Genomic DNA, 24,467 nt, shown 5'->3' with positions numbered 1-24,467 from the left:
GACGTGATTGTGAATATGAGAGAGTTGAACAGCTGCTGTAAGAAGTATAACTCATCCAAAGCTCTAAGAGCGCAGAAGCAGTAGTGAGGAAACAACCTTTTGTTCCACTGATGGTTACGTTATTACTTTTTAATAGTTGTCTGGGTTGACTTTCTATATTGGTTTTTCTTCAAGATGTTTCCCAGTAAGTACAAAGACACATCCTGGATAGAACCTTGACGTTTTATAAATTATTTAAAGTCAGATAGACTCTTTTGAAACTATTAATAATTCTTCAAAAGTACCTCTTAATACCCAGCCTATATATGGGATATGTATCTAGAATAACCCTGAAGGTCAGGTGTTAAGTGCTTGTGTTCTAGATACATGTTGAAAAAAATTATAAAAGTCCTAGTAAGGATGAAATGGCATGAACTTTGGTAGCAGCTATTATCTGGCTTACAGTTCATATAATGTTCACTAAAATAAAGATTTATAAAACTGAGCTTTTTGAAATTGTTCTTAAGCTTCCTCAGATCATGATAACCTAGTTTACCTGTACTATTCTGAAATAGGTGCTCAAACAGAGGAGGGAGGGATAATTGGGCAATCACTGTGGCTCCAGAAAGTACTGGTTGTGTCCTTATTAAAGGGGGGTGTTTTCCCTTCTAATCGCCTCAGAAGTGTTACTGCCTGTGCCTGGCACTTGCTGATCTACATAGAAGATGTAACTGAACTAATCATCAGAGCACTATTTAGATTTTTGTTGCTGTCCACTCCTGTTGATTTTTTTTCCATCTGCAGCTTATATGCTTTCTACCTCTCATTAAAATATACTTAAAAAAAAATGAATAATTCAAAGTGAGATGTCTGTAAATCAATAGACGCCATTTCCATGTCCATGGCTTTCTCTTTAAACAAAAAGAATGTGTTTATGGATTGGTAGAGGGAATAAAACTTTCTCCATAGAGGAGAAGGGGAAGTATATTTCTTCACAACTGAAGACAATTAGGTTGTTTTAGTTAAGTTAGGTCATCACATTAGCTATTCAAAAATGCATCATGAAAGTACACAGTGCACTTTGCCTGTCTCTTAATTTCTTTAGATGGTAACAGGGAAAAGAATGCATGGAACAGGACTCTCATTTTGTTTGGTACTTAGTACTGTAAAATTGAGCATGGTTACCAGGACTCCCAGTATGGGAGGTAAGAAGGTAATGAGACAAATTCCTTCTCCTGAATTTGGAAATTGTTTTTTGTATGCATAAATGTGAATGGATTCCTTAAGGTATTCAATCATGTTCCAGCTTTGCTATTGTGGTATATCAGGTATATTGTAAAATCAGAGAAATTGTCCCTGTTTTTTGGCAAACTGAGGTGCGTGGGGGGGTATTTGTGCTGATTCTGTGACATGTAGAGAAGTATGAAGTAGCTTCTTGAACATCTAGGCTGAAGAGGGCAAAGAGCACATCAGGCTGCCTTCAATCTTGGCTTCTTATGCAGTCTTCTGGGAGAAGTATTTACAATGTCTGCATAAGGAACTCATCATAAGTGGCTTGAATACTTCCTATCGATTTAAAAACAAAACTGATGTCACAGACAAATCTGTTGAAATGAAGGCGGCAAATGTCTAAGGAACCACAGAGTATCAAGATACTTACTTTTATCCCGGTGATGTTTTTTGGCTGTTACTTCCATGTATTGCTGTTTGTACTGTGCTGACAGACTGAAAAGAAAACCATCTCTAATGTACAAAATTTGTAATCTAGGTAGAACTTGTGAGCCCCATTGTCTCAAATTGGAGCGCAGAACTTAATTCCTCTTCAAGGACACAACAAACTATGCATCTCCGTTTCCATTTTTAACTTCTCTTTTCATTCCAGTCAGTGAAACAGAAAAGAATATTGGATGCTGGAAGGGACTTTGTCTGGCTATATCTTAAAGATAGATCCTGAAATGTGGTTGCGGTGTCATTATTTCAGCTGTTGCCTCTCTCTCTCTCTCTTCTGTCTCCCTCTTCCCCAATGAGATTGGCCCAAGTGTAATATTTCTGAATGTTATGGGAAGTGGCTCTTCATCCTCTTCACAGCAAAGCATTTCAAACAGCAGTGATGTAACTATTACTTGACATTTAGGCTGAGCCTGTACCTCCTTGGCTTCATGTAAGTGTTTTTTCCTAGAGCCGAAAAGTACCTTCTTGAAGGCTAATTGTACTTCATTGATAGACCCTTTGTTTTGCTACCATCTCTTATTCCCATCCTACCTATTTTATTTTATTTTTTTACTAGTTATCTCTCTAAAAAAATATTCTGATGGTTGAGTTATGCACAGCCAAACTGGCCAAATCTTCTCATCCCCCACCCCTGTAATCATAAGATTGATTAGCCAAAGTGATGAATAAGAAAACGTGAATGTTGAGTATGTTACTTACCCTCTCTTTGCCCTACACTTGCATTTGTGAAACAGAGACTGAAATACTAAACCACACAGAACACTAAAGCTTAATGCGTTGGTAAATCACTTACAATTACCAAAGATACTACAAAAATACCTTGTTAATGTTATCTGAATTATGTCATTGTTTGGTCAAAAAATAGAATCAAATGTTTTCTTGCTTGTGCTGCTGAATTTATGGTTCAACATATTGTTTTCCAGCTGTGATGATCTTACAACATGCTGAAGTTGGTAGGGGTCTGTGTTTTGATAGCATTGGTGCAGCATTTTATTATTAATCAAAGACAAAAACATTTCTGGTCCAAGAATTACAAGGCATGTTACGTACTTGCTATATAGAGTTAAATTTCTCTTCCCTTGTTCCCCAAGTAAATTGCAAATTAACACTAATAAATCACATTGCAGCTGTTAGTAAGAAGTGGAAGTATTTTAATAATTAAATAGTTCTTTTCAGCCACCCCCCCTCCTCCTTTTTTATGTGGTGATTTTCTAGACTCCAAATCAGTGTGTCTCATGCAGGCTACCTATAATATATAGTTGTTTCAAATCAGCTTTACTTACTGAGCTTTTTCTAGTAATGGAGCTCTGTCAGCAAAAAGCATATGCACCGGCAAATGATGAACGATGGACTTGTGTCAAATGGAAGCTTGAAAGGTGCTTCTGTCGTTAGATGGATTAGTCTGAACCAGGAGTTCAAAACTCCTCAAGTGTAATTGTTCCAGAGAAAAGGTATCCCTGGATTGATAGGGGAGGGTAAGCACTGGGAGTCGGAGGAAGAACTACTTCATCAGATGAAAGGGAGGGTTTCCTAATCCACAAGAAGGATAGGCTTTGTTGTCATGAGATTGCTTGCATGATATTTCTGCAAGTTTTCTTTTCTTTTTTTTTTTTTTTTAATGTGAAATTTGTAAAGATTTAACTTCGTGTCAGTGAAACATACTGATATTTTGGAATTTTTTCGTACAAAACTAACAAGCTTAATTCTAGCTATGTGGCTATTGGCAACAGTAATTTCAAAATAATCTTATATTTTTCATACACTTTCTAAAAATGTTGGTTCTTGTTTCAGTAGTCATTGTGTTAGCTATGAAACCTCTTTAATCTGCTATAGTTGTTCTATCAGTTACAGGCAGTTAAGATAATTCGAGATAAATATTTCAATGCAAGACATTCTTGTGTAAACTAAATTGTAATTTTATATAAATAGTGCTCTAATACTGTAGTTTGTTGTTAAATGTATTGTGCTTTCATGTCGTTATTGTGTAAATCTCATTGGGAAGAAAAAACATACAGGGGAAGAAATTTACATTAGGAATTAAACTTTTGAAATATTTTTCCTGATTTTTATCTATCTTTTTGGCTGTGCTTTAAATGGGTGTGCCACAAGAGTGTTCAACAAAAGAATAAGTATAAGCAGGGAGGCTTTCGCTGCTCCTCAGTCTTTCCGTTGTGCCAGTTTTTCCTTCTCTTCTGCTTCTTTGCAATTGTTAGCCTTCATGTGAACTGAAAGGTACTTCAAAACACTGGAAGAAAATAGTCTGAAAGCTTCATGCGCGTTTGCTTCATAGTAAAGAGAAGCAAAGAAGTTGAAGACTTTTTCCACTGACAGGTGTTTGTGTGTCAGAGCAATGAATGCTTTTGATGGCAAACCCACTTGCTTTTCTTCATTGTACTCTTCTTTCTAAATATAATAGAGGAAAAAAAAGGCAAATTCTGACAACAAAAACAAAAATTCTCCAAACTGTATAATAGAAAGCTTGCTTTATTTATTTATTTTTTTAAAAGAAGAAATTTAAATTATTTCAATGGCTATTCACTTTCTTTCTCTGTGGGGAAAAAAGACAGCAGTTGAGGAGTGCCTGGGAAAGGTGAAGGCACTTGTGAGCTGTATTCCTCATTATGTTACAAAAATATTGTCATCTGGTGATTGGTTGATGCAAAACTGTATTGTGTTACAGTTTGCAGATCCTCCTCCTTTAAAACAATATAAATTGTTAGAGCCCCATTTTATAGAGCATAAACCTATTCTCAATCATTGCTTGTTTTTAAAAATTGTTTTCAAATAATTTCAAACATTTTTAAATCCTGTTGTGCAAGTATATTAGCATGGCACATGTCTGTCTTCCTTGTTTGCTTAGTTTATAATTTGACTAAAGGCAGTAATTGAAGATTACTTTGCAGGTGTTAAATGTTCTGATCTTTGGTTGTTTTCGTATGTTAAGCCATGCAATGCAATTGCATCATATGGAATGGTAGATGCATCAATAGCACAGTCAAATTGAGCATGTGGAAAAGATTAAAAACGAGAGTTGAGAAAAATACGACTTAGGTAGTAAGCCTGTTCTTTCAAACACAAGAAAAACCCCTCCTATTTAATATGAAAACACAGAATGCAATAAATAAATAAATACATAAATAACCTAGTTTGTTTCTAATTAAGTTCATTTTTTCTTTCCATTAACAGTGGAAGCAATTTGAATGATGGAAAAAATGGTGCTAAAGCAAAGTCTAAACTTATATAGACAAATGTTTGACAGAAGTGCTGGGATATTAATCCATGTAGGAAATAGAAACAGATACCATGTAAATTGTGCTGCAGACTAAAACTGACCCAGTAGCATAAAACAGACTTCTCCAGGAATACTCCTGATCAAACCACAATGGGCAGAAAAAGCAAATGTGTAGCTATAGAATATTACGTTACTCTGAGGGTGAAGTGAGCAGAAAGCAGGTTTAATCCAAACTATTGTCCTCTTCTACCTCAAAGCAATTTCAATGTATATGACCCATTTTTCGTGATGTAGCTTTTGTGGATAACTTTGAAAAATGTTGTCACATTGTTTTTGATGGGCAAATAAAGTATTATTTCAGAATTTCTGGAAATCTTCACTATTCTGTACAGTATATCTGGAAGATTATTTTATAATACCCTTCCTTCAAAGCCTGGTAAAAGTTTTCTGAAGGTCGGGCTTTTTTTGTATTTACCTTTTTATTTGTGTCACTTAATGTGCAAGAATTCACCAATGTCATGTTTGAAGTGGATTGCCAAGCAGTGTGAGTGTTTGCCTTATTACTATTGACTCCTAAACCAACTAGACTTCTAAACGTGTCAACACGTAATATTGCACCTGTTGGGTCCTCCAAGTGCAGGAGAGCGAGAGGTCTGCTCCTGGGTTCTTTGAATCACCTGATGGGGAAAGGAGCGGGTGTCTCCCAGCATGGCCCTATTGAGCACAGGGCTGCCCGAGCAGGGACATCCCTCCCTGTAGTGCAGGACGCTGGTGTGCTGGGCTCAGTGAGCCTGCAGACCTCTCATGGGGGCCCTGTGTCGCGTTAGAGGCCAAGGTGTGTGCTGCAAATGCCCTGTGTGAGGGTTGCAGCTGGGGAGTATGAGGGAAAGGTCAGATGGGAATGACTCTTTAGAGAATGCACAATCCCCAGCGGTTTTGAAGAAGAGCCTGGGAAGACAAGTTAGGTGTCAGGGCACTTGAACAGTGGACGTACTGCCTGGTGAGAATGAGCAGACCGGCTCCACAGAACCTCTTGTCATAAGGAAGGTGAGTTTTGCATCTTGGCTGAACCTGCTGTATTGTTGCTGGCCCTTGTGCTTTTCTATTTACCCCAAAAGCTTGAACCAAATCTCTTGTAGAAATAACACAATGGTAGGAAGTTGCAAGCAGGATTGCCCTCTGCGTTACATTGTATAATTGCGTAAAAGTGTAAATTTTAAAAAGAAAGTATGCTATGTTGACGTGAAAGGTAAATGTAAATTTTGATCTGGCTTCAGCATTGGTAAAGTTACTGCATAGCTTTAACTGCTGCCTATATAGCAGTGATATACCTGTAAGTCTAGGAAAGATGCTTGGAAGCTAAGGTAGCCCAACAGCAGGAGTTCTTGTGGTGGAAAAGAGGAAGATCTGAGTAGCCAAAAGTATTACAGAAGTCTTAAGGGAGTAGTGAAAACCCTTGCTGGTGAGATGGGAGATTTTAGCCTGGACTGTCTTTTTAGTGCTCCCTTTAAGAAAAAAAAAAGAAAAAAAAAAAGTGTGACCTGAAGTCATGCTGCCTTTGTCTCTTGTGAAACTGTACTTTGTACTATTTCAAGTATTCCAGAAGTGGACTGTTTTCCACCCTCCCCCACAGCTTCCTCTTGATGTTAAAGCTATAAACCAGTGCCATGCCTGAGCAGAGCCAGTCACAGATGCTCTGCCAGCATGTGACTGGTGTGCCTGAGCTTTATCATTCCTGCTAACTGACCCTTTTACTAAAAGTTTAATAGGGGATAAATTCACATGTGAATTCATAATCCCCTCAGTTGTGCCAGAAGGATTCCTTAACAAGCAAGCAACAAAGAGAATCTTATACAGCTAGACTTTTTTATTTCTCCTCCTCTTCATTCTCTTTCCAAATTTATTGGGTAGACTACTTCAAGGATGTGTCTTTAACTGTCATCCCAATGTTTATTTGTGCATAACCTAAACAAACAAAGGCAATATATTCAATGTGGCTTTCAGAGCAGCTCTGTGCATGGAATTGAATACATTTTTGAGCTTTTAAGTACAATAGGTGGAAATACTATATCTTCCAAATATTTATTATTTTGTATTTCTACTTATTCACCATAAGCATGTATCTCTTGAAACATAAATGAAATGTTTATTCTGCGATATTAGTTTATGGGTTTTTTTTTTGTTATTTTAGAATTTTGTATATTGTTTGCTACTCTTACCTAGAGAAGCCTGTAAATGCAGATACTGCAAATATTTTTAGTAGAAAAGGCTTTTAATCAACTTGGTTACTGTTATTTTGAGTTTGAAAAAAAGAATATTGTTTCTCTCCTAATGTTCTGTTGAAGTGCCTTTAAAGTGATGATATCATCACTTTAATACATTTAAAAGCTTCAGGGTTGCAACATTTATCGAACAATGCTCATTGAATGAATATTATGGATGTCTGGAGGCTTCCTACTTTTATAAAAAGGACACTGCTTTTTGCGGCCTCTATGAAATAAAGCTTAATTTTTTAATTTAATATTCTATTTCTGGCATGGAAAATGAGGAAATATGCGTCATCTCTTCACAGTACTTTGTTTTCTACAAAACCTACTGGGGTATGCTCGCCTGAATGAAATGTCCTCAGAAGCTCTTGTTCCAGAGCCCAAATTTCCCATAACTTCATTGCGTATGCAACCAAGGTGTTGCAAAGAGATGATGTTTCTGGTTAAATCTTGTCTCTCCTATCAGTAGGCAACTACTTTTAAAGAATGTTTTTTTCCTGTCAGACCTGACACATTCTAGAGGTGCCTGTAACTTTAGAACTTGGCATTTCCTCAGTGGAACCAGTAAAAGGTGATTTTGTTTTGTTAAACTTTAATGGGAGTAGGTTGCTGCTGTCTTTGGCAGGAAGAAATTCAGTGTGAGTACACTATCCTAAGGGGGGTGGGGGTGGGATACGTGTGTCTGTAGTGGAGGGAGGTGCGTGTAGGAGGAGGTGCATTTGGAGTGAGAGCCAGGTTGTGAGATCAAGAAAGTCAGCTGTGTGGAGTCTCAGAAGTTAGTAGTGAGATATTGCTGACAGTCTCTGTTTCTGACTTTGGTTTTGGGTTTTCTTTTTTTTGTTTGCATTTTTTGTTTGTTTTTTAAATAATTTGAGACATTGTACACTGAAATATCTTAACTTCTGAAATGCAATGGATGCATTGTCTTTCAAAAATTCAGCAACTAATTTTTCTTCCCTTTCCTCTCTGCTCTCCCTGTTCTTCCCCCCTCACCTCAAGTCAAACTGTTTTCTGGACTGAGGATAAATAAAACAGTTTTCCCTTTAGTAGTTTCTTTGGAGTTGCAGCATCCTTAATTTGTAAGGAGCTTTTCTGTATTTTGTGATGATGATTCTGAGGTCTGAAAACAAACTTAAATTCCTCAGATTTGGGCAACTGATACTCGAACGCTTTGGCAGCTGCCATTTATGTCTTTGCGCACCTGTGTGGTTGCAGCGTACGTTACCCAGCCCCATAAATCTTCAGATTCAGACAGGTCATAGCAGCAGCCAGCTACTGGTTGAAGATGGTAAAGAGATGACTGAGTTGAAAGGTATAACAAAGCTAGGCTGGTTTGTGGTTGTTATTTGTTGTTGGGTATTATTATTTATTATCATCTCTGTGACTAAGTGTTCATAATCATTCAGTATTTGGGACTAAGTGAGATATTCCTCACTTCATTTACAAATGAAGCTTTAGAAAACAGAGACAGCCCTGGGATACTTCTGAATTAGATTCCAAACTCTGGTCCATTTTTTTTGTTGTTTAGGAAAAATCAACACCAGATAAGAGAGCTGCATGCCCTAAAATACTGAATTTTCATTGACTGAGGAATTGTTGCTTCAGAAAAGCAGCCTTAGCAAACTTGGAATTTGGACCTTTTTGCAGATAAGAATTAGGCAGAAAACATGCCTGCAGTGTCCTGGTAGTTGCTGAAAAAATGCATAGATGCTTGTATTGCTGAATCTTCATTTTGATCCTATACACTCATTGATCTCAAAATACTTATTCAATTTTATGGTTGGTACGGAGGTATTAAATGTTGCTGTTTTGGCGGCATTTTTCTTTATATCTAGTACTGTAAATAGAAAGCCTGGTAAGTGTACCTTACTGTAAAGGTGTAATTTACATTCTAAGGTTTTAAATGATATATGGGCTTTCAGTATAAAAGTAATAAAGGCAGTTTGGATGACCATTTATGAAAGTGATTGTTACAATAGTAGTTTATACAGGCTTCTTAAATGATAAGCATTTCGACTTCTGTGTGAGACTTCAATGCAAAATGTACAGCAGTGTCTTAAACTGCACAAAAGAGATGATTAAAATCTTCCCCCAGAAATTAATACCACTGTATTTTTCCTTGTATCTCTGAAGTTCACGTTGATTTGCGTTGATGGGTAGGAGAATTACCATTCCTACAAATACCATTAAAACTGTAGACTTATGAGAAGGTTAATTATTAATTCGTTTTCTAAATCAAAGAATATTCTTCCAGGAATGCACGGTGTTTGAAAAAATCATGTGTCTTTTCACACTCTGAAGTAGGATGCAGTTACTGGTTGGGTGTTTAAAGTGTTCTTGGGGTTGTCTGCCCACTCAGACAAGAATTGGTCTGGATTATCAAATTGTTAGAGCAGTGTCCTGACAACGACAGACATAGAGGTGTGAAAACAGAGGGCTGTTCCGCACTCAAATTTTGCTGCGTGAACCTGTCAAGTAACGTCACCTACAGTCTCCCCTTCCTGCTGAGCCTCAAATGAGTACCCCTTTATCATGATGTAGGGTTGGGGCAGTTTTACTGGGCTGGGGTTTTTTTTGTTTGTTTTTGTTGTAAAAACCTGTCCCAACAAGTGTCCCTGGGAACGTATGCAGCAGACAATCCAGTATACTGTTGCTCCCTGAGCACTCTGGATCACGGAGGCTGGGTGCTGTAATTGTGCTAAGCAGTTGGATGAGGTAATGGAGTATGTGAAGGGCTGTCACCTTGAAGGAGAGGCTTGGGATTCTCCAGAACTAGGAGATGTGGGGTCTGGTTTGAATCTGTAAACACTGTTTATAGGGTGTAGGTGGTAAACTTTCACCACGTGTTGTTTCAGCAGGCTATCCTGCTGCCTTCCTGTGGCCTGCCGAACTGCTGTTGTTCATTTTCCTTTGGGTGTATGGGACGTAAGCGACACTGCATCTATGTTAGTGTTTTGGTTTGGAGCAGCAGTGCCATTTTGTAAGTGAATCCCCCAGAAGTCCCTGCTTACTGATCATTGATTGGTTCCACAAAGTGATTTAGGCAAGTGCAGGCTAGGCTCTTTTTGGAGAAAACTAGACTAAACTGAAAGCTGTATTCTAGGTTTGCAGAGAACGAACTTTAATCTCTAGCGAAGACATGACGATTGAGGCCTTTGTACATCTTCAGTATATGAGGGTGGTGGCCTTGTTACTCTTACCACGCCTTTTGGGGAGAGGATTTAGTGGGAGATGCATAATGGAAGAAGGGAAGAAGTGTGTTAACAGATTATTGGAAACGTGAGGATAATGGTAGCTTTCTGTTTCTGACAGTGAAGTTGTATTTAGACCAGAATTGCTTTGTTACTGTGCTGGGCAGCGCATCCAAGCTTGTTGTTCAGTGATTATTAAAGTATACATGCATATGTGTGTAAGTTGTTCGTTTGCGGTGCACACTTTATTACAATGATGAACGTCATCACACAAAAGCATGCAAGAAAATTAGTGCTATGTACTACGCCTGTTGCAAGGAAAGCATCTTGTATGGGCCTTTTTCTAACTTTTTGTTCCTTAGGGCAAGTAAGTTGTTAATAGTAAATTACATTCTGTTTACAATTTTAGTAGTGCCTCCTATACCAAAGGATCTTGAGGCTTTTTTAACTAGCAGTCACTTCATCCCTACTCATTTCATCCACCTCTGAAAAGCAACAAACCAATTTAAAATTCTAAACCACCAGCTAGAAAAGAAACCAAATTAATTTAACTTCACCTTCTAAACCTTCCTCCTTCAGTGATGAAATTGATTGCAATTTTTACAAAGCTTCAAGAGCATTCTTTCAAAAGTAAATATCTTTGTCATTGCCATCTGTGTGTTTTAGGGTGTGTTAAAACCCCTCTTTTGCACCATGTCACAGGCTTTTTATAGGCCCCATGTTTCTCTGGGTGTATGGCACATTGCCAATGGCTAACTATATTGCCAGTAAAATAGCGCTTTACAGAACTTCTGTGGAAATCACATTTCCACTCTTTTGTTCCAACTAGTTTTTCTTTATTTGGCCCATTTTTTTTATGCTTTCAAGTGTAGCTGTTCATACTATCTACCCAATACAACGAAAATATAATCTAATATCCTAATCCTGATAAATGGGTGATAGCACTTACGGTATAACTTTCATTTATCAAGATGCAAAGCTTTCTGAAGAATTCTGTTTTAAGTTATTAATACTGAAGTTAATTTGGTATCTAATGAATTTTTAACCTAAATTAAATAGGTATAGATTAATTTTTGCCTTGTTTTTCCTTGCTTCTATATACACTTTTTGCAATAGCAGTGTGTTAGAGCTAGCTTTGTAAAGAGTTTTACTTCTTTACCATGTTATCAATACCAGTCTAATTGCGCTGCCCAAATCATGCTACAGTATTCTACACTAATATAATTGGTTTTGATATTTAAGCTAAGACTACATTTTATTTTTTTTTTTAACATTCTGGTTCTAGGTCTCTAAATGAATTTGCAAGGGGCATGAATGGACAATGAAGTGACTGTGGTACAGAGTTAAACCATGCAAAGTTTGATGTGTATTTTATAATCTATGTTTAGATGGTACAAATTGTTCTCTTGTGAAAGCAGGTCAACTACCTAATGGTTTGTCTTCTGACACAGATACTGGTGTGCTAGTCTTCAGGAAAAATGTAAGCAAATGGAAGCTATGAAGGTAGCTTTATTGGCTGAGCTGCACGTAAACAGCGCAGAAGTCTCCTTGCTTCTCTTCAAGGTGCTGCTTTTTTACTGTGACTGGTAATAATACTGACAGCTATTTGTCTTGAATTTCTAGTTTTTATCTATTTTTTTTCTGTGCCTGTGATGGTGAAACAACCAGGAAGAGTTTATGCTGAGAAGATACATACATTCATTGTGCTGCGGCAAGTGGCTAGCTTGTTTTCTTTCAATGTTATGTTACAACTTTTCTAATACCATTGCGGTCATCTGTAATTGTTTGGGTGTCTGGTATGCATTATTTCTAGCCATTTTAATGAAATATTACAGTTATTAACTATGACTACTGGTTTATAGTGGCTGTAATCCTTGAATGTTGTCTGTTATTGTAGTTTAGGACCACTTTGTTAGAGCATTAGCCACCTTCTGGTTTGCATCAAGGTGGCTGTCTAATGGATCATTAACTGCTAGTGAGGCCTGGGTCCCTGGGGACTTGCTGGGTACAGTACCGTAGTTGTGGTATGAGAAGTAAAGCTCCTAGAGCAAGCAATCTGTATATAGCAAACCCTGTAGCGGTGGATAAATGAAATTACTCTATCCTCTTAATATCTTGGGGTTTGCTATAACGCTTTCTTGCCACAAACGCTGTGTGTGTTTTAGATGCTCTGAATGGGCAGGTGTTGATGAAAAGACTCCTGAAGCAAGCACGACTGTTCTCTCCTCTGTTTAGGATGCTAATCTTGATACTGTGCTTTGGTAGGGAGTCATCTGCTGCTGGAGAAGATTGCTCTTATTCTCCTCACTAATTTCAAAGACAACATGGTAACTGTTATAGGTGGGGTATGCGTGTTTTCTTCCCCCACCTTTTTGTTGTGTGTCCACTCCCCCACAACTCTCCTCCAAATAAATGCATAGAACTATCACAATATGAAGAACAGCTGATGAAACAAACTTCTGGGGAGGGAGAGTTCACGTCTGTGTGTATTTTCTGGTAATCTGCACTTTTCTGAGGCCCCTTTCCTGTAGTTTGGACCTTCTAACAGTACAATTAGCATCTAAACTTCCCTTTGTTGGTTAGATCAGTTCCAAGCCATACTCCTCCGACAGTGTGATAGTTGGAGGCAACAAAGAGAGTCCTCGTGAGGTTCCTAATTTAGAACATCCTTTTTAGTCAATTAGAAATTTCACTTGGGTCATTCAGAGGTTGGTAAGAAGTGATATCAGATGTCTGAGAAGCGTTCAGATCTTTGGAAATAGCTTCCAAAGTTTGATCATCTTCAGTCTTATTTATGAGATTGTATGTGTTTTGTGTGTCTTTGCCAGATAACAGTTCTAGGTATCTTTACCTGTATTTTTAAAATTCAGCGGAGAGATTTCTTCTGTGGCTCTGACCTTGCTGAAATTCTTGCTTCAGCTGACATATGGTAAATGTCACAGTTAAGGATAAAACAGTGATTTTTTTTTTACTACAGATTGGTGCCATGGTTTACCAAGTATTAAGTCAGCACTTTTGCTTAAGTTAGGATTTCATTTAGCTGCCTTTTAATTTCAAAATGACAACATGTACTGGAAACCACTGCTTCAGTCCCTCAAAATATGAATAAATGTGGACTGTGAAATAATAATTACAGAGCTGAATCTTTCTTGCAATGGGATAAAAATATTAAAGCTGTAATGCTTATACAACAAAGATCTATCAGTGTTTGGCAAATGCTGAACATCCCAACACCTTTCTTGGAGATAGAAGTACTCCTTCAAGCAATGTATATGATGAGATATAAATCAGTGTAGTAGGCTGTGGTTGCTATTGGATTAATCTGTTTAAAATTGAGACAGGTATGGGCATGTTGATTTTGAATGACATAATGTGCTGGGTTGACGTTGGTGGGATGCCAGGTGCCCACCAAGCTGCTCTATCACCCCCCTCCTCAGCAAGACGGGGGGGGGAAATAAGGTGGAAAAAAACCCTCATGGGTCAAGATAAAGGCACTTTAATAATGCAAAAGCAAAGGCCGTGCATGGAGGCAAAGGAAAACAAAAGATTTATTCTCTACTTCCCATCAGCAGGCAACGTTCAGCCACTTCCCAGGAAGCAGGTCTTCAGTATGCGTAGGGGTTGCTCTGGAAGACAAACGTTGTAAATAACAAATGTTGCACCTTTCCTCCTCCTTTCTCCTAGCTTTTATTGCCAAGATGGTCATATGGTATGGAATATCCCTTTGGTCAGCTTGGGTCACCTGTCCTTGCTGTGACCCCTCCCAAGACCTTGCCCACCCCCCAGCCTGCTGGTGAGGGGGGGAAATGGAGAGACAGCCTTGATGCTGTGCAAGCACTGCTCAGCAGTAGCCGAAACACTGGTGTGTTACCAGCACCTTTCTCGCTACCAGTACAAAGCACAGCACTGTGAAGGCTGCTATGGGGAAAATTAACTCCACCTCAGCCAGAACCAATACATGTAAGAAAGCATATAAACAGTTTATTTTTGGCAAATACTTTAGCTCAGTTATTTGGATGGACGTGCCATTAGCTTATTTGTAATTTAAAATTGACATATTTATTCTAAATAAATTAGGAGGATAATGCAAATGTCAATGCATTTGGGGGGGAAATAAGGCAAAAAGAAGAGAAAGAAACAGGAACTAAAATATTACTTAGAAATGTCAGATTTTTCAGGGCTGGGGAGGAGGGTGTTGGAGAAAAGGAAAGTTGCGTTTAATTAGCTGTAACTGCCTGTCCGCATATTCCTGAGCACATGGAAGTATGGTCCTGAACAAATGACACAGTTCTCAACTGCACCCTGTTGATGCACAATTTTAATTGTGTCAGGATTTAGTTACCAGACTGACACACACAGCTATGCTTTAAAAATTCAGGATTTTTATCTCTTTCATTATCTGGTACTATTGAATTATGAATATATTCTGTCACTGTTAGATTTTCCTAATCTGTAAAATTACTTCAGTGTAACAAATGTTATTGTTAATGTGCGTGTTTGATAATTACAGAATTGATAAAACAAGCATTGCTGCTTGACTTCAAGGCCCCTTTGACGCAACCCCTTGCTCTAAGAAGCAGCAAATTAAGCTGTTGTTGTTTTGTTGATTTCCCCCCCTCGCCTCCATTAGCAATCATTCTGTTGCACGCAGTACGTGATAAATCAACCACAGGAGCTTTAGAGTTGCCATAACATGACATTACCTATCAGCTTGTCAAGTCTGTGTTGACTCTGCGCCTTTTAGGCTGTATATTTCTTCAAAGTCTAGCGCCAGTTACTTAGTCAGCTCTAATTTCAGAGTGGAAGGGAAACTTTACTGGAGTGCTGTTTGGGATCTGCTTTTTAATCCTGGTCTGTTTAATGTTTGCCTCCTGACATTCTAGGCCAGACATCATTTTAATGGTATGTGTGGTGATAAAGCCAATAAACTGTCAAGATGATTGATAATCTAAGCATTATAGCAATATGACTTTCCTGTTCTCCTCTGTGCTTTAGATGATGGTTTCCAAATTGAATTCTTACAGTGTGCTGTATGCTTGTTGGAGAGTCTCTGAACAAACGGTTGGAAGGAGCTAGCCCTTGCTAATGCAGGCTTTCAGATTTCTGTTATTATTGGAAGGACTTTTAATTTGGGAAATGTTAAGTGGGGCTTCCACCGTGGGAATAGGCTCGCTGTCTAAATTTTTGAAATTCTGTTATTTTTATGGCCACCTGGGATGAATCTCAAAATTTCATGTGGCCGATTCCTTTATCTGTACTGTCTTTCAACTAGAGACAACAGAGCGCATGCAGGGTGTGTGTGGCTTCCGGGTTCCCTTAAGCAAATTCAGCGGCCTTTTTTCATCATCTTAATTGAAAGTCATTGATCAGACTTGCTCACTTCTTATTTTGGGGAGCTTGGAGGCAATTGATTTGGATTATTTTTGCATGATGCCCAAAATTAATGGTTTTCATCTTGTACTTTTGTGCTGGCCCCTAGACAGTGACAGGACCAGGACAAAAGAATGATGGATACTTGTGGTTTTGACCTACTCTGTGTGTGCATTTTTTTTTTTCTTGTTTAAGTTTACCAGTACATCAGTTTCCTGGTTGTATTTATTTATTTTTCTTTAAGGTAGAAGTTAGCACTCCTGCACTGGCTGAAGAAATTTTACATAGGTAATCCTCGTTAATTTCCATGAATTAATAAATTCTGGATACTTTCAGTGACCCCTTGTGGAGTGAGGGCAAAGCCACTTGATATTTTCACTTAAACTGTGTACAATAAGGCCCCCCCCCCCCAACCCCCCCCTGCCCCCAGCTCAGTTTACCGTCTGGCCAGACACCAGATTATGGGGGTTCTAGTACAAATCTCACTTGAATGATATTTAGACTTCGGTCAAGTAAATACTTCTCCCCCCCCACCCCGCCCCGGAAATTAATTGTTAATTGTGTTATATGGATGAATGTAAAGGTCTGATGCCTTAGAAAAACGAACCTTTATTCAGTAGGTTTTCACTGCAGGGTCAGCCTGGATGATTTGGATTAACCTGGTTTTGTTGGGAACAACAAACTGAAGAGTCATGTATGAATTGCTGTGCCCTCACTGGTGAAGCATCGCTCCCCACGTGGAGCTGGAAGATGTGTCCCTCAGTTCTTGGCTGCTGGGTGTAGAGCCCCATTACATTTCCATTCCAGTGGAACTGGTAAACCGTTTCTCTAGGTGTTGGGTGGGAGGCACTAGGAGACCCCTGTTGAAAGGCACTAGGAGACCCCAGTACTCTTTTGAAAGCCCTTGCCCCATTTGGAAAGTCAGTGGGTTAACCAGGCTGGTGGAAGGCTTTTTGTGTTAACAGGAACTAGATTAGAGATGGTACCTTGAGAGCTTTGTTAATTCTGCAGTGAAGATGCATCTCTTAGAGCAGTCAGAGCTGAGAAAAGAATCTGTCCCTGTTCATACCTCTCGGGTAGCTCCTCTGGCTGTTGAGAGCCACTCCCCAAAAGGAGCCTTTTGCCTTCAGCTTTGTCTTTGTTCCTTCACCTTCTCTCCTCTTCCTACAGCCGACCCATCTTTTTTCCACTGACAGTTAGCAGGTTCAAGTTGTGCTTCATGTTGCCAGGATGATCTAGTGTGTTGCTGTGTTCATAAAATTGCATGAAAGCACTCTGTTGAATAAAGGGGATAGACTAGAAATGACTTTGGGAGGTATTCCAGAGAATGGATTGGTAGGGCACTTGGGGTTTTATTGCATTCTCTTGTGAGTTAGAGGAAGGAAACTGCAGGCTTTAATCCAAACTTAAGAACAGACCTGATGTACGGTGAATCTTTCAGCTGGGCTTTGACCAGTCTGCAGAAGAATTCTGTCAGGGTTTTAGGGATCTTTCTCTCTAAAGTGTCTTGTTCTGCTTTACTTCTTGGAGTGCTTGCTTTTTACTCAAGGAAGAACTGGTATGTATCAGTAGCATTTACTGGTACTGAAGCCCTTCATCTTGGGGGGAACTCAGGGCTCAAGCTGCCAGGCTCAAGCCTTGGCCAGAATAAATAGAAGGTTCTATTAAAAATCAGGCAGATGGAGAATGGGTGTTGGCAGATACGATGGCCAGATTAGATTTGATTGTGTACTCCTTGAAATTATGTTTCCCAGAACTGCTGGGTCAAATTCTAGTTGTGTAATTCACCTGAAAAAAGTGAAGCTAAATTGGCCTTTTTCTTTTCAACCTCAAGACTTCCCAATGCAACATTGCACTGGTTCTCAACCACAAGCATTAAAGGCTAAAGCTTAATTTACTTTTGAAAAATTAGAGCTCGCGTTTTGCAGAAACAACTGGGCAACAGTGAACTAAGTACTATTACTCTGTGCTATTACAATTTTATTTGGTCAGCTTTTTTAAGACCCTTACAGTCAATTTAATCACAGTGCTCTCTGAAAAAAAAAATTGTTTCAGAGTAAACTTCTTTACTTTTGCTTGCATGATTTCCTGTGGTCTCTTCAGGGTTTTTTTTGGTAGCAGTGATTATTAAAACAAACTAAAAAAAGTTTAATAATGGCTTGTCTGCTGAGGCAAGTGAAAACTTTGTTTTACAGAACACATTTGAATACATTTCTCTTTTCCCCAAATGTTCCTAAGGGTAGCTTGACTGACTTTTTTTTATTTTTATTTTTTTCCACCACAAGGTTCTCTTTCCCCAAGAAGAGTAGTGGGGGGCAACCGTATAGTCGAGTGATAGAAGCAAAACATGAATTCATCATGTGAGCAAATGACTGTAGACATGCAGGGAAGGATGCATCTAGTTAATTGGTTTCCCCCACCTCCCCTATCCTGTAACATCTGAGATGGTGTTCACAGCTTCCTGGAGCTTATAATACTTCTGTCTTCTTTTAAAGCTGACTTTTTACTTTCCTGGCATGTTATATATCGATAGGAAAGAAAAATGTCTGTAGTAGCATTATTTGCTATTGTTCATCTGTTGTTTCTGTCATATGTATGTTATAATGATTGGGAGGCATTACATTTTTGATTATTTAATAGCTTTAAAATAAGTAGTTCTTTGGCTGTAATCAAATGATTACTAGGTTCTTAAAGGGATGAATTTGTGCTGTAGCTGATTTTGTGTTTTATATGATTTGAAAAAAAAGCAAGGCGTGCCTTGAGATCTTCAGCTGAGGTTTTTGTGTAACTGGACATCATTTTATATGAAAGGAAAAAAGTAAATTTTTTTTTTCTCCCTAGCCATACATCATATTCTTATTTCTCTTGACTGTCTATAAAATAATGTAGGCAGCCACTTTGTAACTCTTCTAGGAGGTAGCATGTTAAGTGTTCAGCTGTGTAGGTAATGATGATTGTGCAGAATTGAGCATTGCTTGTGTATTCATTGCTAATAGCTCCCCCTCGTTGAGTCAATTTGTACTGTGTGTTTTCTTCCTTCAGATGACAGGGATATGGTTTGGTGTAGATATTATTTCAGCCATTTTGCCTCAGGAAAAACATTAGTAATTTATAAATAAAATACACATAAAACCAGGAGAAGTCAAATGTAGATTTTTCACAACAAAGGCACCACTAATTTCAGTACTGTGATGTGAAGTTGAATTAGTTTTAGTTAACTGATTTACGAACTGTTTATTTTAGAACTAGGAAAATGAGTTAAATTCCTGTAACTTGTGTGGAAGAAGAGTCCTGTCTTGGGTCTCTCATCTATAAGAAAAGGGAGCAAGAAATATCTTCATCTTGTTTTCTGAGCTTTTGGTTGCATCTCCAAGAGATACTACTCAGCCAGCAAATCAAGTGTGTGCTTTATGTGATGTGTAGTTCAAGTGTGGCTCCATATAGCTGTGCGGATGTGAGAGCTTGCAGAAAACTGGTTGTGGATTTTTAAAATTTATTTTATTTATTTGTTTTCCACGGCTGTTAAACAGAAATTGTCAGTGTTCACAGTAAAAAAAAAAAAAAAAAAAAGGCAGCAAAAGAAATTTTTTATCTATTGTATCAGGTGGGATTTGGGAAGAATTTTCAATATATTTCCCCCCCGCCTCTCTCTGGAGTGGGGATGAAACTGGGTGAGTTGTCAAGGCAGCTCATTAAGGTCTTGCTGAGTATCCAGAGTAGTGAATATGAAAAGTAGACCTTTCTAATTCTCTATCTGATCTTTCATTAGATTTTAATGCTGTTATTTAGGCTGTTATCTTCTGATTGTTTTAAAGTGATAGATCCCTGCTTAAATGTAGGCATTTTTTTCCCTAGATTCTTTTTTTTTTTTTTTCCTTCTTTAGGTATTGTTTTATTGTTAGATATTTTCCTTTAAATATTTTCTTTAGGACTCGTTTACTTCATTTGTGGACTCTGTGTTGCCTACAGTTCAGGAACACTGAGAAGCTGTCTACATTGTGTTTCCACAATATTTTCTGAACGATGTGGAATAACCCCCAAAATTACTTGTTTTCAGAGTGTTTGCATATTTTAAAGCTGTTAAAGAGCTGCAAAATAACAGCATGTTATCCAAATTGCTTCTAAATGGCAAAAGATCTGCTGATAGACTGAAAAAAGGGGGTAGAGTGGGATGGCAAGTCTTGAAATCATATCCCCAGTTGAAAGCCTCATTAGTTATTAGCTGAATAAGTGGCCTAGGAAAAAATATGTTTATTTCATCTTATCTTTTGAAATAAAAATTGCAAACTAATGACCATTGATCAGAACGTATAAAAATAGCTGTAGAAAGAGTACCTAAAGCGTGGTAAATCATTGATCAAATCCATTTGGTGAGAAGGAAATACTGTGTGATGATAGTCGTTTTCTGGGGCCCCATTCTGGGCGCTGAGAAGACCCAGGTCGCGCGCCGCCCCGTGCAGTCCTGCCCCTCTGGAGGCCAGCGGCGTCGGGGTTTCTGTGATCTGTCCATGGTAGCTCCGCTCCGCTCCCTTCCACTGCCTGTCCCACTCGTGTGCCTTCCAGCCCCGAAGACACGGCTCAATTACATAGGGTGGTGCACACTGTCATTTGAGAAGGTGATAAAGCAAAAGAACACTTCTCTTCTAGAGGAAAGTCTAGAGGAAAGAATTTGGAAAACAGTCCCCGCTCTCCTTTTCAAGTCAACTAGTTCACTGCTGGATGTGGCCAGTACTGTGACTGTGAACTTGGTACTTGGAAAATGAATGACTGCTTTGTGGCTGTATATTTCTGCTATAGGTTTCCTCCATGCTTTTTAACAACAACTGTTTGAGTATTGATCTGCTAGTGCCTAATAGCTTAGAAACACTGTGAATGCAATATGAGGATTAGAAAACTATGCCCCTAAACCCAAAAGCATTGAATACATATATATTCTTTTCCCTGTGATTTAGTTCTGATTGAAATTTATGGTACTGGTCATATGAGTAAAATTACAGGATGGTGACTCTTAGTGCTTTTTATATGTCTGGAAAAGCACACAGGATACATGAACGTGATTAAGTGAACTATATTAAATTGCTTACTTTGCAAAATTGTTCACCAATTATTAAGTTAGACTATTTAGACTGTTTATACATAGAAGGCAAACTGGATGTGGTTCAAAGTAAACAAAAAATGCTTTATTTTGCTTAGCTGATCAATAGAAAAGAGCAAGTCTATGTGGTTTTTGCTTTACATTTAAAAAAAAAAACCCTTGCCATAAATTGTTAGGCATGGGGTTTTTTTTTTTTGTGTCAGTCAAAATAATTTTTCAACAGAGCATGAAAATGGAAGACAGAGAATCTGAATGGTTCTGCTTTAGAACCACACTGAAAGTTTTTTGTTTTATGTAAATAGAGATTGATGGAACATTTTACACAGAGTGCAGGTTTTTGACAAAAAGTATTGATGGTTGCTTTCAGTAAGTGTTACTGGAGATGACAGAACATTGCATTTTAAGATGAATTACAGTAGAAACTCCCTCTTTGGGAATGTCATACATTTTATTTCATCTGTTGTTTTGAGAAAGAATGACTAAAGTCATAAATATCGCAGACTGATCTCTCTTTCCTTAACATCTTATAGATCTTGCATTAGTTTGCTCTGCTTAGTAGAAGTTATATTAAAAATCATTAGGTAGATGCATGTTTTTGCTAAGATCTGCTTACTGTACTTTGTGGGTTTTTAAGTGTTAACTTGTATTGATGCTAATCCTAGAGGAATGATGCTTCTGACTTTTATATTGGCTTGTATTTAAACCTTCAGAAGAAGAAAATGCTGCCTGATGCATTTGGAGACAAACTAAATTTAGAAGGCTGGTTTGAGTGGCATGAGACTCCTTCTTGCAAAGGCTAGTTGCAAAAGCACCCAAGTGCTTTACAGCACCCAAGTGCTAAATTTTTAATTAACATTTCCCAAAGCAGTTTCAATGTCTATAAACAGAAGAGAGGTTTTCAAAATGTTTTGTCCCGTTACTGTGCAAAGTTTTGCTGAAATCTCTCTTGAAGCGATAACAGAAAACCAGACATACGGGATGACTGAATTCCCAGAGCTAAAAATAGAAATGGGATTTGGATAGTGAGATGGGATGTTTTAGGTCCATGTCAATTGTAAGCGGTGGTTAGTAGAAAATGAATTCTGTTGTTAACATACATTTACATTTTGTGTTTTAAATGTTTTAAAATTTTCTTGTGGTTAAAATAGTTGTAGCCCAAGTAAGAGATCTAGTCTCTGCAACATTTATGTTTGTTACTTTCAAGTTCTGTGGAATTCACCCTCCCACACCCCTGCCATCTCTTAAAAAGACAGAAGGGAGGTTTCAGAAAACATTGCGTAGTGGAGGGTGCAAGTATCAAGGAAATTTCAAGGGAGGACACGATGTGAACATGGACTCCCCTGCAGATTTCATGGCTGATGATGGCAGCCGGAAAAGGAAGACTAGATGTCATCCTGGGAGAGGGACAGTTTGAAGATAGATCAGCTTCTGGGCGTGTTTTCAAGCCCTTTAAAGAATATGCTCTTTTCTGAATAATAAAAAAGCATTAGTGGCATTTTAATGATGAATCTATGTGTAAAAGAGAGTATAGCCAAAAGGATATCATTACCCTAAAAATAAAAGCTTGCGTAAAGAAGCCTTATGCTTTAGAAAGGAACACAGAGAAAGTGACAAATCAAATATCAAATATATAAAATTGAGTTTCTTCTAGATTGCCTCCTTTTCCATGTTAGCATTCTAATACCACCTCTCAGTGCTTACTGAAAATCAGTTCTTTCTTGCCTGCAACTGGGTTATCTACTGAGAAAAGAGTTAAATTTTTCTTTATTACTTTTAAGCTCTTGAAAATGATTCCTTGAAAAAGAAAGTTATTTTAGTTTATCATTCCTCCCACCCAAAATATTTCTTACTGATACTTCGATGCAAAAGCATTACTATTTTTTTATTTAAATGTATTCATTTTTCTTGTTCTTACAACATTATATTGCCCAAAATTATTTTGAAACTTAGGTAGATATTAACCTATTTCATATACTGAGTCTTTTCTTTCACCACTTAATGGCTTCATTTACCAATGCGATGATAGTTTGGCTTGGATCCCTGCCCTTAGCTGGGCTGAGGAACCTGCCATTGAACCCTGGCTATTTGGTTGTTTAACAGACTAAGCCCACTGCTTCTCCAAAACGCCCCCTGTGGCGTTCCGTATTTGAATAGTGAAAACCGATCAGGTAATGATTAGATACCATTGCACAGGCATCTTTTTAACTATTGAGTGATCTGATTAAATGCACAGAAGATTCATTGTGGAATTTGTCTTTTACATTGGACTGAAGCTTGTCAGTCAATGTCTCGCAGTATTCAGTAGCTTATGCTCTTGTTTAGTTTATAGATCCTCAATTGACCTCTCCACGGCCTCATTTTCACTGCAGGTTGCTAACCTGAGATGGAATATATGCAAACTTCTCCCTGGCTGCTTTGCTCAAGGACTGCCATTGTTTCTGCTGCGTCGGTGTCCAGCAGCTGGGTCCAAAGCACATCTCTTTCCCACAGGTAGAGCAAGGGTTTTCGGGCTCCTTCACTGAATTGTGCCTTTCTCCACAAGAAAATGTCCTGGCACATTGCAGCAAGCTGTTGTTTCACAGAATCATAGAATACCTACGTTGGAAGGGACCTCGAGGATCATCTGGTCCAACCTTTCTTGGCAAAGCATGGTCTAGACAAGATGGCCCAGTGCCCTGTCCTGCTGAATCTTAAAAGTTCCCAATTTTGGGGAATCCACCACTTTCCTGGGGAGATTATTCCAATGGCGGATGGTTCTTATTGTGAAAAATTTTTCTCTTGTGTCCAATTGGAATGTCCCTGGGAGTAACTTGTACCCGTTATCCCTTGTCTTTTCCATGTGACTCCTTGTAAAAGAGTGTCTCCATCTTCTTTGTAGCCACCTTTAAATACTGGAACGTTGTGATAATGTCTCACCTAAGCCTTCTTTTCTCAAGGCTGAACAAACCCAATTCTCTCAGCCTTTCTCATATTGGCAAGCGTCCCAGTCCTTTCATCACCTTTGTGGTCCATCTCTGGACCCTCTCCAGCCTGTCCACATCTCTTTTTGTACAGCGGGGACCAAAACGGAACACAGTATTCCAGGTGTGACCTGACAAGCACTGAGTAGAGTGGGATAATGACTTCTTTAACTCTGCTGGTGATGCCCTTGTTGATGCAACCCAGCATCCTGTTGGCTTGCTTTGCTGCTGCAGCACACTGTTCACTCATATTGAGTTTGTTGTCCACCAGGACCCCCAGGTCCCTTTCCACAGAGCTGCTCCCCAGCCAGATAGATCCCAGTCTGTGCTGCACTCCTGGATAATGTTTTCCCAGGTGTGAGACCTTACACTTGTCCTTGTTGAACTTCATAAGGTTCTTGTTAGGCCTCTCTTCCAGCCTATCCAGGTCTTCCTGCTGAGTGGCTCCACCTTCCAAAGTGTCCACTTCCCCACTCAGTTTGGTGTCAGCAGGAAACTTCATCAGAGTACACTTGATCCTATCATCCAGATCACTTATAAAGACATTAAACAGTGTTGGGCCCAATATCAATCCCTGGGGGACCCCACTTGTGACAGGTTGCCAGTTTGAAAAAGAGCTATTTACCACCACCCTCTGGGTTC

General features: G+C 38.6%; 1 protein-coding gene across 2 annotated transcripts in view; it reads left to right on the top strand.

The window, feature by feature from the left end:
• The window catches only part of LRMDA (leucine rich melanocyte differentiation associated), a 688,474-nt gene that overhangs the window by 33,351 nt on the left and 630,656 nt on the right, over positions 1-24,467 (top strand). The gene's annotated exons all lie outside the window — the stretch shown is intronic.

The sequence above is a fragment of the Rissa tridactyla genome, chromosome 6 (genome assembly GCF_028500815.1).
Source record: "Rissa tridactyla isolate bRisTri1 chromosome 6, bRisTri1.patW.cur.20221130, whole genome shotgun sequence".
Taxonomy (NCBI): domain Eukaryota; kingdom Metazoa; phylum Chordata; class Aves; order Charadriiformes; family Laridae; genus Rissa; species Rissa tridactyla.
Note: the sequence above shows the minus strand (reverse complement) of the source record. Positions and strands in the feature narration are given on the sequence as shown.